Source organism: Papio anubis, chromosome 10 (assembly GCF_008728515.1).
Source record: "Papio anubis isolate 15944 chromosome 10, Panubis1.0, whole genome shotgun sequence".
NCBI classification, from domain to species: Eukaryota; Metazoa; Chordata; class Mammalia; order Primates; family Cercopithecidae; genus Papio; species Papio anubis.
The window spans coordinates 32,231,924-32,246,931 of NC_044985.1; the positions used below are offsets into that span (position 1 = coordinate 32,231,924).

General features: G+C 36.2%; 1 protein-coding gene across 8 annotated transcripts in view; it reads left to right on the forward strand.

The window, feature by feature from the left end:
- MBD5 (methyl-CpG binding domain protein 5) overlaps nucleotides 1-15,008 on the forward strand; it is a 493,059-nt gene that overhangs the window by 323,979 nt on the left and 154,072 nt on the right. For all 8 annotated transcript variants that reach the window (XM_003907460.4, XM_009182194.3, XM_017946523.2 and 5 more), the window contains one exon: nucleotides 11,472-11,594. The gene's annotated coding sequence lies outside the window, so the exon portion shown is untranslated. The remainder of the gene's footprint in view (nucleotides 1-11,471; nucleotides 11,595-15,008) is intronic.

Below are 15,008 nucleotides of genomic sequence, written 5' to 3' on the forward strand. Positions count from 1 at the left end.
CAAGTAAAGTAGTGATGTTTACATATCTGCCATATGCTGGCTTCCATGGCAGATACTTGTCTGGTACAATACCTGTTTTCTAGAAATTTCTCCTCTGAAGTTGTATGACACAGCAATTCATATGCAGCACACTTAAGAATTTATAAATGCCTACTAAATTTCCACAGACTATTAAAATTAATTGTATGCTTTTTTAATTTATCAAAGTTACACATCAAATTATTTTAAAAATTAAGTAGTCATACTAGATTGACAACAGCAGTCTCCTGCTCTAAACTTCCTTCCATCATTTTCCAATCCCCAGATGCAATCATTTTCTTTTTTTTTTTTTTTTTTTTTTGGTAATTTAAGATTTGCTTTTGTAAAACCATGTGGACAAAGATTAAATGTTATGCTTGCATTTTGAACATTATAAATACGAAACACAAAACAGCCAATGTTAAATACTGATTGCTCATGCCTGATGTGGATTTAGATATTGAGTATTTCCCATTTTATAGAAGGAAACTTTCAAAGTTTTGTCAATGCTTAAAGTATGTACTGTTATTCCTCACCAAAATCTTCATGAAATTTAAAAGGCTGATATTAAAAGTAGTTTTTTTCTTAAATATGCTAAGACATGTGAGTTTGGATTAACCTTCAGATTTTCAAGGCATGAAAGATATACAAATAGAGTGCCCAAGAATATGTTTTAACACATTTAGGATAAGTTTGTTTACAGTTGTGGCAGGAATGCCTTTTACTTTCAGACATTGAAAAAAAATACCCTAAGCAAACATACAGGGTGTTTTGGGTCAAGTTACTTCTTAGTACAAATAATACATTGTAGCAATCAATTTTTAAGCCAAATTCTTAAAATCACTCAAAAAACACTTGCATTTTATAATTGTTAAACAATGCATTTATGTAATAGAAGATACAACAAAATCTAGAAATAAAAATTCTCACACTATATTCCAAGTACCAAAATAAGAAAGAAGAAATTTGCAAATTTTTTTTTAACTGTGTCTTTTGGTAATTATAAAACAGAATATCTCTAAATCACATGATTATGTTTCTACTTCTTGATTTTTTTTTCAGTTTCACAGATAATCTACTAAATCCTTACTATGCAAGCTGTAAACTTAGATCTCTTTATGATCTCCTACCCTACTGCCACAAGCACACCATCATTTCTATATAGTTATATAAAGATTTTGGTAAGTTTAGTATTCAATTGTGCATGTTATTATAATGATATAAACTCAGTTTGTAGCTGAACCGTATCGTGTATCTAACTCTGCTTTTCCTAAACTTAATAATTGTCTTGTCATTTGCTTGGTTCCCTATGTACTTATTTCTGATTTGGTTGAAAACTGTGTCCCACATAGTACAGATTCCTTTTCACTATCAACTTGGGGCTTATTTTTGTCCCTGTTTTGAGTTGGATCTCCCAGTTTTCATGTCTTTTCCTTGTTGAGTTGGTCTTGCCTGTCTGCATATGTCTTTACTGTTTACTGACATTTGATTGATATTGTGCCTGAGTATAGGATTCTGGTTTGTAATTCATTTTCTTTCTGACTTTTTATGGCTTCCCTCCATTGTCATTTAGCCTCCAGTGTTGAAAAGTTGAAAGATATTCTGATTTCTGTTTTACCTATTTTTCGTTTCTAGAAGCTATTAAGATTTTCTATTTCTATCAGAGATTTGAAATTTTATTAGGATATGCCCTTTTGGAGACCTATTTTCATTCATTCAGCCAGGTACTAGTGAGCCCTTTTAATCTGAAAATTCACCTTCTTTAGTGCAGGAAAATTTTTATAAATTACTTTTTTGAAATTTTTTCTTTTCATTTTCTTGGTTCTCTCCTTCTGTTATTTGGATGTTGAACCTCCCAGACTAATTTTCTAATATTCATGCCCTTTCTCTCCTATGTTCGTTTTCTTAGTGTCTTTACTTGCTGGGAGATCTGACCTTTCTATTGAGTTCTTCAATTTTATCATCATTTTGTCTCTCAGCAGTACTTTCTTGTTCCCTGAATGTTCTTTTGTTTTTGTTTAGACCATCTATTCTTCTTTCATGGATGTAGTTCTTCTCTTACATGTTAGAAACTTCTTTGAAATTTTATGTCCCTAAGGAGTCTTATTCTCTGTTTGTTTTACCCTCCATCTTTCCTGTTAAGGGCTTTCCTCAGAAGTCTAGTGGTCCTTGACTGACACCTTATAGTTAAGGTAGTAAGGAAGTGGATACCTCGATAACACATAATTGGGGCTTAATGACTATGAATTTCCTAGATCTGACTGCTGTTTTATCCAGGAACCTAATGTTTTATTGAACTTCTTTCTTTCGGGCCTGTTAGATTCACCAAAGAAGTATCTTCCACTTTCCTACCTAGAGGCTATAAGATGGGCTGCTAGCATTGTGTGAACCAAGTAGAAGAGGACTTAGAGTCTCAATATTCAGTAAATAAAATTTCATTCAGTTTTCCCCTTTTCAACAGAGTACCCTACAAAATTCCTCAGTTCAAGGCTGGGCACGGTGGCTCACACCTGTAATCCCAGCACTTTGGGAGGCCGAGGCAGGTGGATCACTTGAGGTCAAGAGTTCAAGATCAGCCCAGCCAACATGGTGAAACACCATCTCTACTGAAAAAAATATATATAAAAATTAGCCAGGTATGGTGGTGCATACCTTTGATCTCAGCTACTTGGGAGGCTGAGGTGGGAGGATCACTTGAGCCCAGGAGGTGGAGGTTGCAGTGAGCTGAGATCACACCACTGCACTCCAGCCTGGACAACAGAGCAAGATGCCATCTCAAAAATAAAAAAATTTCCCAGTTCAAGACTATTTTACTCATGCCAAAGAGTGAACTTTTGGTCTTCTGCTAGGATGAGAGAGGGAAAAGTACTTGGCTGGTTATGAATGGTGGCAGTTAATTAGAAAGTATCTAATTCTTTTTAGTTTCTTCTTCATTTGTTTGTTTGTTTGTTTGTTTGTTTTTGCTACCTATTCTTTTATTCCTCTGAAGAAAGTATCTAATTCTTAAATAAATTTCTAACCAAGTTTTTTATAGTCTTATCTTTATCTTACTTTCATAAGCACTGGCTGTCACCAATTCCTAAGTCTTTTGGAAATTGTAGTACAAAATTGCTCCCTAGTTTATCATTACCAACTGCTGGTTTAGGAACCAGCTTGCTTGGGTCTGCTAAGTCAGTTTGCAGTAGTCCTGCTTTCTAGCTTCCAAATTGTGGTTACTGACACTCATCTCTCATTCTCCTTTTTCTTATTTGTTTTGGTTTTTTTTTAAGAGACAAGGTCTCATTCTGTCACCAGGCTGAAGTGTAGTGGTGCTAACATAGCTCATTACAACCTGGAACCCTTGGGCTCAAGTGATCCTCCTGCCTCAGCCCCACAAGCATTTGAGACAACATGTGTGTGCCACTAAACCCGACTACTTTTTTTTTATATTTTATAGAGGCAAGGTCTTGCTATGTTGCCCAGGCTGGCCTCAAGCTCCTGGCCTCAAGTGATCCCCTTACCTTGACTTTCCAAAGCACTGGGATTACAGACATGAGCCATTGTACCCAGTCTTGTTTTTGCTTTTTAATAAAATATTTAACATAAAATTGTATTTTAGTTTGGTTTTGGAAAGGGATAGATTTAAGTACATATGTTCAATCTACCATCTTTAATGAATAATAGATACTGTTGATTTTTATTATCTGTTGTGAAGTTTCTTCTTTTTAAAATTTGTTGGATTTGAGGCAAATACCTTTTAAAATGACAATATCTATTTGGAGAAAGTGGAAAATTATATATGCAACCCTTGTACTCAGTCTCAGGGTAAGACTTGAGGAGATTTCTGTTTATGTATCATATATTTTATATTTAAATGTTTATATATTTAAATGCTTATATTATGCTTCCTTCACTGCATGTAAGGGTGTTTATTACTCAGTAAACCAGGAGCAATAACTAGGAGTCATATATTACAGAGTTTAATCTCTTTTAGTTAGGACATATGATAAGATGATCAAATATTCCAAATCAAAAGCTAGGCAACTGACCAGGTACAGTAGCTCATGCCTGTAATCCTAGCACTTTGATAGGCCAAGGCAGGCAGATCACTTGAGCTCAGAAGTTCAAGACAAGCCTAGGCAGCAAAGTGAGACCCCATCTCTACAAAAATTATCCAGGTGTGGTGGCACATGCCTGTAGTCTCAGCTACTCAGGAGGCTTAGGTGAGAAGGTGGCTTGAGCCTGGGAGGCAGAGATTGCAGTGAGCTGAGATCCCAGTACTACACTCCAGCCTAGGGGACAGAGCGAGACCCTGTCTCAAACAATTAATTAATTAATTTTAAAAGCTAGGCAACATAGTTTAAACTTTAAAGGAAGGCTGAGCATGCCTGTAATCCTAGCACTTTAGGAGGCAGAGGCAGGAGGATGGCTTGAACCCAGGAATTTGAGACCAAGGACAACATGGTGAGCCCTATTCTCTACCAAAAATAAACAAAATTAGCTGAGCGTGGTGACTCTCACCTGTGGTCATGGCTACTTAGGAGCCTGAAGTGGGAGGATCACTTGAGCCCAGAGGTCAAAGTTGAAGTGATCCATGATCGCACCACTGCTCTCCAGCCTAGGTGACACAGTGAGACCCTGTCTTGAAAAAGAATAATAATAATAAAATACTAAATAAATAAATAAACTTTAGGGAAAGAAGATAGGTCCACCAACCATGAACCAGACAATGTGCTTTGTATGTTTTATTGTCTTACATAATACATGTATGAAATGATTTTTGACTTCTATATTTTATGGATGAAGACTCAAAGATTCAGAGAACTTGTTTCCCCAAATTCATACAGCTAGTGCATGACAAAAGTCGAATTCAAATTCAAGATTCATTTATTTCAAAGTTAATGCTCTTTGGAAGTGAGTCTGTATAAGATAAGGTGGAAGGTATGGGTTCTACATATGGGACTACAATAAACGTCCCAAAACTTGGAGAAAAGTCAAAGAAAAGTTACGATCAGAAACTGTAATCAGAAAATCACACCATTCTATTTTCTCACACCCATGTCATTGAATCCTTGTAACACCCCTAAGAGCTGGCTGTGTAAGTTTAAGTTTTGTAGTTATTGATCTTTTTTTTTTTTTTTTTTTTTTTTGAGATGGTGTCTCGCTGTGTCGCCCAGGCTGGAGTGCAGTGGTGTGATCTCGGCTCACTGCAAGCTCCACCTCCCGGGTTCACACCATTCTCCTGCCTCAGCCTCCTGAGTAGCTGGGACTACAGGCACCTGCCACCACACCCAGCTAATTTTTTGTATTTTTTAGTAGAGATGGGGTTTCACCATCTTAGCCAGGATGGTCTCAATCTCCCGACCTCGTGATCCACCCGCCTTGGCCTCCCAAAGTGCTGGGATTACAGGCTTGAGCCACCGTGCCTGGCCATAGTTATTGATCTTAAATCTGTAAAACATTATTTGCCTATATTAAAAAAATTGATTGATCTCAGTGTCTTTTCCTGGTACTCCCACCAATAACATTTCCACAGATAAATTTGAAGTTACTTGGTCATTTCTGAATTAAAATTGATTTCAGCTTTAAACTAAGATTCTACCCCTCTCTCCTATTTGTATCACTTCTACTCTTCTTTTCTTTCTTTTCTTTTGAGACAGGGTCTGGCTCTGTTGCCCAAACAGAAGTACAAAGGCTCAATCCTGGCTCACTGCAACCTCCATCTCCTGGGCTCAAATCATCCTCCCATGTCAGCCTCCGTTGTAGCTGGGACTACAGGCGTGCACCACTACACATGGCTAATTTTTGTATTTTTGGTAGAGGTAGGGTTTTGCCATGTCACCTAGGCTGGTGTCGAACTCCTGGACTCAAGCAGTTCTCCCACCTCAGCCTCCCAAAGGGCTGGGATTACAAACGTGAGCCACCGTAGCTGGCGTCTTCTTCCCTTTCACTCTTCCTCAAGTTCCTGAGGAAGACTGACAAATCATAAGGCATCATCAACATGTATGGGTTTGCATATTCTTTTCTGTCCTTGCTGGCCTCTGTTGAGTAACTGCTTGGCCCTTGGCCTTTTGGTACCATGTGCCAGCATCTACTTATGTCAGTTCCACTTGCTTGGCCTCCGAACTTCATTTACTGGATCCACTGCCATAGTCCTTGCTGTAATTTCCAATTGTGAGAACCATGTATTCCTTACCCTTCTCCTTTATGTCTTCCAGTCTCCTTTATGTCTTCCAGCTTAGTCTTAGCCACTTTTGCACCCCTCTCATGATAGAAGCTTCAATAACTTTTCACATGCTCTGCCACAATACAATGGAATGTTTAGGATTCAAAAATGTCTTCAGACAAATCTTCCCATCTACCTTTTTCAGCCTTTGTCTTTGGTACCCAGTGCTCAGATACCTTAATCACAGCCCCTCCAAACTCTTCTCTGCCCAGCAGCCAGTACCTTATTTATTTGCATGAGAAAACATCTAATACATTCTCTTGCATTCTTGTGTACTCTGTGTTTTTAATGGTACTCTAAGTTTTTAGTGGTATATTTTTATATAAAGAATACAGCCATATTCTTTATATAAAATAAAATGGTTATATCCTCTTACATTTTTGTCTACTCTATGGTTTTTATCATGTAAGCTTTATACAATGATGCTCTTAAAATAACAAGGCAGCTTTGTATGTGCTGATATGATCAGTTGACAAAACATCTTACATGAAGAAAGCAAGGTATAGAACAGTATGCATAACCTGCTTCATTTGTGGAAATGTATGTGTAGAATGGCAATGCATTGAACATCTCTGGAAGGACATATGAAAGTGGTAATGGGGTTGCCTCTGGGGAGTGAAGAAAACAGATGGCTGGGGGACAAGACTGGGAGAGAGATTTTTTACTCTCTTTTTGTATCTTTAAAATTCTATGTCATGTGAATAACCTATTCAAAAAATATATACAAGATAATTATGAAGCATTTGTAATTTGGCTTCTTCACTCTTACTAATGTCCAGATCTCCTATTCTCAGCCACGGATAAAAAGTAGCTTTATTGGCAAAGACATCTTTTTTTCCTTCACTGCTTCCTGACCTTCCATTCTTTCTTGTAGGACTTTACTGAAGGCTGCATAAAGCAGCCAACCTGCTCCAACAGTCTGAATTTTTCCCTTCCATTAGAAGGAAAAATACTTCAGTAGGCAGATGGTCTGAGTCCTGAAATGTAACAGATGATGGTTTAGTTATTTTGCTAACTTGCCAGATTGAGATAGAGGGGTCCTCACTACCCTTCACCTGACCCTTTTGGCCAAGCCAAGTCTGTATTTTAGATTCTGTTACTTACAAGAATTTTTACCTGCAGGGTTATTACACTGAATAGGTACTTAATATTATTATAAATGCATGAATGAATAATTTTATCTAAAGAAATAAACGACCTAAGATAGTTTTCGATGTGTTTTTGACAGATTCTTTTAATCAATATTTAAGATTTCCCAGTTGTCCATTAATTATAGCTGTCTTTTTCCTCCTGATCTAAGGTCCTGTCAAGGTTCATACATTGTATTTAGTTGTTATATCTGCTTAATCTCTTTTAATTAAAAAAGAAAAAAATCCCAGCCTTTTGTGTCTGTCATGTTGTTGACATTTTTTTAACTCATTTAAAACATTTATTGGCCACCTATGAAATGGCAGGCATGGTGTCAGGTTCTAGGCATTTGTACATAATAATCAGTAAAATGTTATAAATACTATGATAAAGACCATATAAAGTCCAGAAGGAGCGCAAAAGAGGCAGATATCTGTCCTCTCTCAAAGATTCAGGAAAGACATGTCAGTGGGGAAATGACATTTCAGCTAACTTGAAAGGTAAGCAGACAAAAAAGGGAAAGCAGAGATCATCATGTGAGCAAAATATAATGTATTACTTTTTGTGTTTTTGCAAAGCACACAGTTTAGAGATCTGAGTCACCTGTGAGGATATTACCATGAAACATGAGTCAGGAGAAACACACAGGAGCAGGCCTTTGTATGCTGGGTCAATGTATCTGGACTTCCTCCTGTGTTTCAGAATTCAAAAGCTTTAAGGGACAGGCAGAAAACAAACACAAATATATGATGTGAAATGATAGACCTGTGGCAAACTGAATTGTATGAGTTCTGCCTAAAGACATTCAAATTTGGGCTGACCAAACCATGCCAATGGGCTGGATTCCACAGACAGGACCCAGTGAGGACTTTTGAGCAGGCACTCGTGACAATGTGGAGAGGAGCTAAGTTGGTGATGATGGGGACAGGAGACAGATCACGGGTTGGATATAGACACCCCAGTGTGAAGGAGGACAGACACCTCATGCCTATCAGGTCTCTGTGATGACTGTTAAAATCTCAAGCTCATTCTTGGCACTGGACATACATAGCATTCTGAAGGCAGAGGTGCTTCCATCCCCTTTTCTGCTGTGTCTTCCTCTGGATGAAACACATTCCTCACTACCATCTCAATACATGATCTAAAAAAATTTTGGTTTTTTCACAAAAAGGATATGGTAGGCTGTTCCTTCCCCTTTCCCAGCTTTCTTTCACCCACATGGGTCAAAGTGAGAGGCCCTCAAGTCTCCAAAGTGAGTGGCCTTGCTTTGCCCCTATGTCCTTCAAGTTTCTCACCCAGGAGTTTTCATTATCTTTGACTATGTTTTCCACATTTCTTCTCAAAGTATCATTTATTTCTGTATAAATAAGCAAGAAAATGAAGCAGAGTTTGATGAATCTCAGTGAACTCATCTGTCATTTTCATATGAGCTTCAGACCACATCATGCCTCCAGATTAACAACAGTACAATACACAGTCAACTCTGGCCACTCAGCAGAAGGCCATCCAAGCACTGCCCTGTCTCCCTCATCCCTAAGAGCAGGAACAAATGTCCTAGTACCTACCAACACCTGAAAGTCTTTCTTTCGTTCCTGTGAACAATGATCACCAAACATTTTGGTCACATACTGTATAAAAATAATAATAATAAATAAAATTTAAAATTTATTGTCTATCCTCAATAAAAATATACTTTAAAGGTACTAGTGTTAATCTATATTATTTATATAATCTTTTATTTTTTTATTTTTATAGAAAACAGGTAAGTACTGATATTTCCTCCCCACATCAGCAGATTATTTGTGCATAACTATACCTGCTGTGTAATTCCCAGAGACTGTGTAATTCCCAGGGTTCAGAGTTTTTTCTCCTTCCCTTTTTTCTCTGTATCAGTTCTTCTACTCACCAACATCTCAACACTGATTTGAGTCCCTCTCTCCCTTCAGAATTCTTTATTCCCTGGCTGTTTATTCTCAGCAACTCCTTCCATTCTGCCTAAAAACTCTTTTAAAATCTTTAACAAAGTAACAAACAGTCCTTAGGACAAGCCAGGGTTCTCAAGTGAAATTTCAAATCTCTATGAGGCTTCCCAATACCTTCATGCCAGAAGGTAAACACATTACTTGCCTATCCCCAGTGGGACATGAAGTTCTAGCCTTTGGGCTCTAATCTCATTGACTTTTTTTTATTAGCCTGGGCCAATTGTTTGCAAGATGTCACTTTAGTTTAGATAGTTCTGAAATTTTTTATTGTTAAATTTAGGTTAAATATTCTTCATGAAAATACTACACTGGTGATGGTGTGCCTTCTCAAGGTATCATATGATGTAAAAGGAAATTTTTAACACAGTAGACAAGCAGACTACTATGGCTTGATGGGAGGTCTAATTTGAATTTTCAATTCTCCATGTTTTAATTTTATAGTAATGAAGTAATTTCTTGGTGGTTTGGTACTTAAGATAGACTTGATATCGATAAATAGTGTTTTATCCAATTCATTGGCTATCATTTTGGAACAACAACAAAACAATTTCCCTTTTAAGTTGATGAGTTTCTAATGATTGGAGGAGTTGCTAAAATCAAGTTTCTGCCTTTTGAAGCTAAAAGCCAGCTGGCAATAATATCTACCTCATAGGGTTGAAGTGAGGATTACTTGAGATGTTAACAGACATAAAATATAACTGAGAGTAATATGTTGCATGAAAGGGCTCTGTTAATATAATTAACCCCACTCAGATACTTATTTTAAACCACACACACACACACACACACACACACACACACACACACACATATATAGCATTTATTATTGAAAATGATACTTTAGGTACTTTGTGAATGTTAATCCTTATAACACCTCTATTAGTTGGATACTGTTATTATCCTCATTTATAGATAGGAAACTGTAGCCCAGAGAAGATAAGTAACTTTCCTAAGGTCATAAGCAAGGAAGTGGCAGTATTTCCTGCTATTTTTCTGTGAGACCCCTCTTGAAAGTAAGCAGCCTGTGTAGCTACAATCTGTATTTGAGGATGATTTTCATTCAGCTTCTCCACCTAGTTAGTTGCTTTGCGCTGTCATCCTCCTCCCACCGCAGTACTCTTTTACCAGATAATGATGGGTGTTTGAATGGCAGTACCACAGTCCATACAGGTGTGTGACACTGTGTGTTTTGCATGTGTATGCATACATCAGGCGGCTTAAATGGGTTGTTTTTCTTACTTCTTTGTTGCTTTCTCCATTTTAATGTAAGTTTTTCTTTTCTTATTCTCCTTTTGAGATTTTTAAGCATTAGAATTAGGCAGACCCAGATTTAAGGTGAACATTTCTAAGACAGTGTTCTCATCTACAAAATGGTAGTACTAACACCTATATCATGAGATTGAGTGAGGATTAAATTAGGTGATATTGCCAATTATAAAGGCTATATATAGGTATTTTCTATATATTTTATACTACATTTAGATGAGTTGTTGGGGATTTTTTGGTATTTTTTGGTATTTTCCATTTTAACTTAAAAGGTTTGGAGTTTATTTAGTGGTGATGGTGATAAGACTAGCAAACTCCTTTTAATTGGGCTATAATAGAAAGAGTAGGTTTGAAGTTAAGCTATTTAATATTAAATCCCAGAGCCTCAATTACCTCATTTTAAAGTGGGAATGTTAATGACTATCTTGTATCATGATAGTGATCACCATTATATCTCCAGTGTTTCCCGCAGTACCTGGCACAGAGCAATAAATATTGTTGAATAAATATCAGATAAAAAGATGTTGAGAGGATTAAATGAGATATAAAGGATCTAGCATTGTGTCTGGTACATAGTAGATATACAAAATTATACTACTATTTTTATCAATGATTTTTAATTTATTAAGTATATTTCTTCTGGTTATATTATTAAACATATGAAAATAAAGTATATAACATTTGCTTTAATTATTTCTGGTAGTTAATCACAGTATTTCTGAAGGATGAAGATACTAATACCTTGATTCTCTCTAGTTCTTTGGCAAACATCCGTTGATGTTTGGAAGTGAAAAAATGCCAACAATACTATTATTGATTTTGAAAACCAGCCTTTAAATAAATGTGTGTACTCAGTGTTATTTCTGTTCCAGAGAGAAGAGGTACTCCCTTATAGGGACTTGTAAAGACATAGAGCATCTGGAAATTAACCGCCTCCATTACGCTGCTGAGTCACACACAACGCTTGTTATGTTTTCGTCACTTCTCTCCAGAAGGTAGGCATCATGGTTTCTCTTCATAGATTCTTCATACAATTGTAGTTTTTGTCTGCAGACTTAGCTTGTATTAAATATGGAAAGTGCCTGACATCTATAGATTAAAATGCTGTATTTCTCCAAAATTAGGATGCTTAAACACGTTGCCTCTAAAAATTATTTCTATTGGAAAATTAATACGTTTACTATTTTTTTTAAAAAAAAGGTAATATAGAAAAATATAGTTATCCTACTACCTTGAGGTAACTATTCTTCATATTTTGTTATATCTTCCTAAATTTATTTTTATATATGTGTATTATGTATAATATGTGGATTTATATAGTTACAATAATTATGACTAGACACCATAGGGCTTAAATGGTGTTTCCCTATCCTGCTTCTTTTACTTAGCAGTTTATTTCAGCCTTTTCAAAAATTTTATTTATTTTTTTCTCCTTCACTTTTATTTTAGATTCAGTGGGTACATATGCAGATTTGTTAACTGGGTATACTGCATGATGCTGAAGTTTATGGTATAGATGATGTCTTCACGCAGGTACTGAGCATAGTGCCTAGCAGTCAGTTTTTCAACTCTTGCTCCCCCTTCCACCCTTTCCCTCTAGTAGTCCCTGTTGTCTATTGTTGCTATCTTTATGGCCATGAGTACCTGATGTTTAACTCCCACTTATATGTGAGAACATGCGATAATTGGTTTTCTGTTCCTGTGTTAATTTGCTTAGGATAATGGCCTCCACCTGCATCCAGGTTGCTGAAGAGACATGAGTTCATTCTTTTTTTATGGCTGCATGATATTCCATGGTGTATATGTACCACATTTTCTTTATCCAATCCACCATTGATGGGTACCTTATGTAGATTCCATGACTTTACTATTAAGAATAGTGCTTAATATTGTGAATGCATGTGTCTTTTTGGTAGAACAATTTGTTTGCTTTTGGATGTGTACCAAGTAATGTGATTACTGGGTTGAATGGTAATTCTGTTTTAAGTTCTTTAAGAAATCTCCAAACTGCTTTCCATAGTGGCTGAACTAATTTAAATTCCCGCCAACAGTATATAAGCATTCCCTTTTCTCCACAGGCTCACCAACATCTGTTGTTTTTTGACTTTTTAATAATAGCCATTCTGACTGGTGTGAGAAGGTATCTAATTATGGTTTTGATTTGCATTTCTCTGATGATTAGTGATGATGAGCACTTTTTCTTATGTTTGTTGGCCTCTTGTATATCTTCTTTTGAAAAGTGTCTGTTCATGCCTTTTGCCCAATTTTTAATGGGGCTGTTAGTTTTTTGCTTGTTCAGTTGTTTAAGTTCCTTATAGATTCTGGATATAAGACAATTGTTGGTTGCATAGTTTGCAAATATTTTAGCCCATTCTGTGAATTGTCTATTTACTCTGTTGATAATTTCTTTTGCCGTGCAGAAGCTATTTAGTTTAATTAGGTCCCAATTGCCAATTTTTGTTTTGTTGCAGTTGCTTTTGAGAACTTAGTCATAAATTCTTTCCTAAGGCCTATGCTCAGAATGGTGTTTACTAGTTTTTTTTTTTTTTTCTACCATTCTTATAGTTTGAGGTCTTACATCTAAATCTTTAATCCATTTTTAGTTAATTTTTGTATATGGTGAAAGGTAGTGATCCAATTTCATTCTTCTGCATGTGGCTAGCAAGCTATTGAATAGGGAGTCCTTTCCCCATTGCTTAATTTTGTCAACTTTGTCAAAGATTAGATGGCTGTAGGTGTGTGGCTTTATTTCTGGGTTATCTATTCTGTTCCATTGGTCTATGCATCTGCTTTTGCACCAGTACCATGCTCTTTTGGTTACAGAAGCATTATAGTATGATTTGAAGTTGAGTAACATGATGCTTTCAGCTTTGTTCTTTTTGCTTTGGATTTGCATTGGCTATTCAGGCTCTTTTTTGGTTCCATATGAATTTTAGAATAGTTTTTTTCCAATTCTGTGAAAAATGACATTGATAGTTTGATAGAAATAGCATTTAATCTGTAGATTGCTTTGAGCAGTATGGCCCTTTTAACAATATTGATTTTTCCATTCCATGAGCATGTAATGTTTTTTCATTTGTTTGTGTCATCTGTGATTCCTGGCAGTGCTTTGTAGTTCTCCTTGTAGATATCTTTCACCTCCTTAGTTAGATGTATTCCCAGGTTTGTGAATGTGTGTGTGACTACTGTAAATGGGATTATGTTCTTCATTTGGCTGTCAGCTTGAACATTATTGGTGTACAGAAATGCTACTGATTTTTGTATACTGAAACTGTGCTAAAGTCATTTATAACTTCCAGGAGCCTTTTCGTGGAGTCTTTAGTGTTTTCAAGGTATAGAATATATCATCCTATTGCAGCAACTTTTACGCCAGTAAATATCATCCACCTTAAATTCCAGTTTAAGGTTATAACATGAATCGTGTAACCACCTTCCTCTTATTAAATATATAGAATACTTCCAGTTTTCTTTGTGTTAAACATGACTTAAGTGATATGTACTCATATCTGATGATTTTTTAAGATAATTTCTAAAAGTAAGTGTTATAGAACATAAGGAAAGACTTATTCACTATCTTAGAGATGTATGTCCTAGTGTATAGTATTATCGTATACCAAGGTTGTAGAAATCAAACTTATTTAACCATGGAATGCATTCTTAAGATAACATATGCCTTCAAGATGTTGATAGTGAGGGAGGCAGTGTGGAGATGTTTTAGTCAGGGTTCTCTTAGAGAAACAGAACTAATAGGATATATATATTTCTATTGTCTATGATTCCTAGCAGTGTTTTGTGTATACACACACACACACACACACACACATATATTTGTTTCTATGGTCTATGATTCCTGGCAGTGTTTTGTGTATATATACACAGATATATATGTATCTATGTATATCTATATATGTATATCTATGTATATAGATATGTATATATGGATATGTATATATAGATACACCTATGTATAGATATATGATACATATATGTATATATACATATCTATATACATATGTGTGTGTGTATATATACACACACATAAAGGGAAGTTTATTAAGTATTAACTTGCAGGATCACAAGGTTCCACAGTAGGCTGTCTGCAAGCTGAGAAGCAAGGAGAGCCAGTCTGAGTCCCAAAACTGAAGAACTTGAAGTCCAATATTCGAGGGCAGGAAGCATCCAGCACAGGAGAAAGATGTAGGCCTGGAGGCTAGGCCTGTCTCTCCTTTTCACATTTTTCTGCCTGCTTTTACATTTGCTGGAAGCTGATGAGATTGTGCCCATCCAGATTAAGGGTGGATGTGCCTTCTCCAGCCCACTGACTCAAATGTTAATCTCTTTTGGCAACACCACACAGACACACCCAGGATTAATACTTCATATTCTTCAATCCAATCAAGTTGATACTC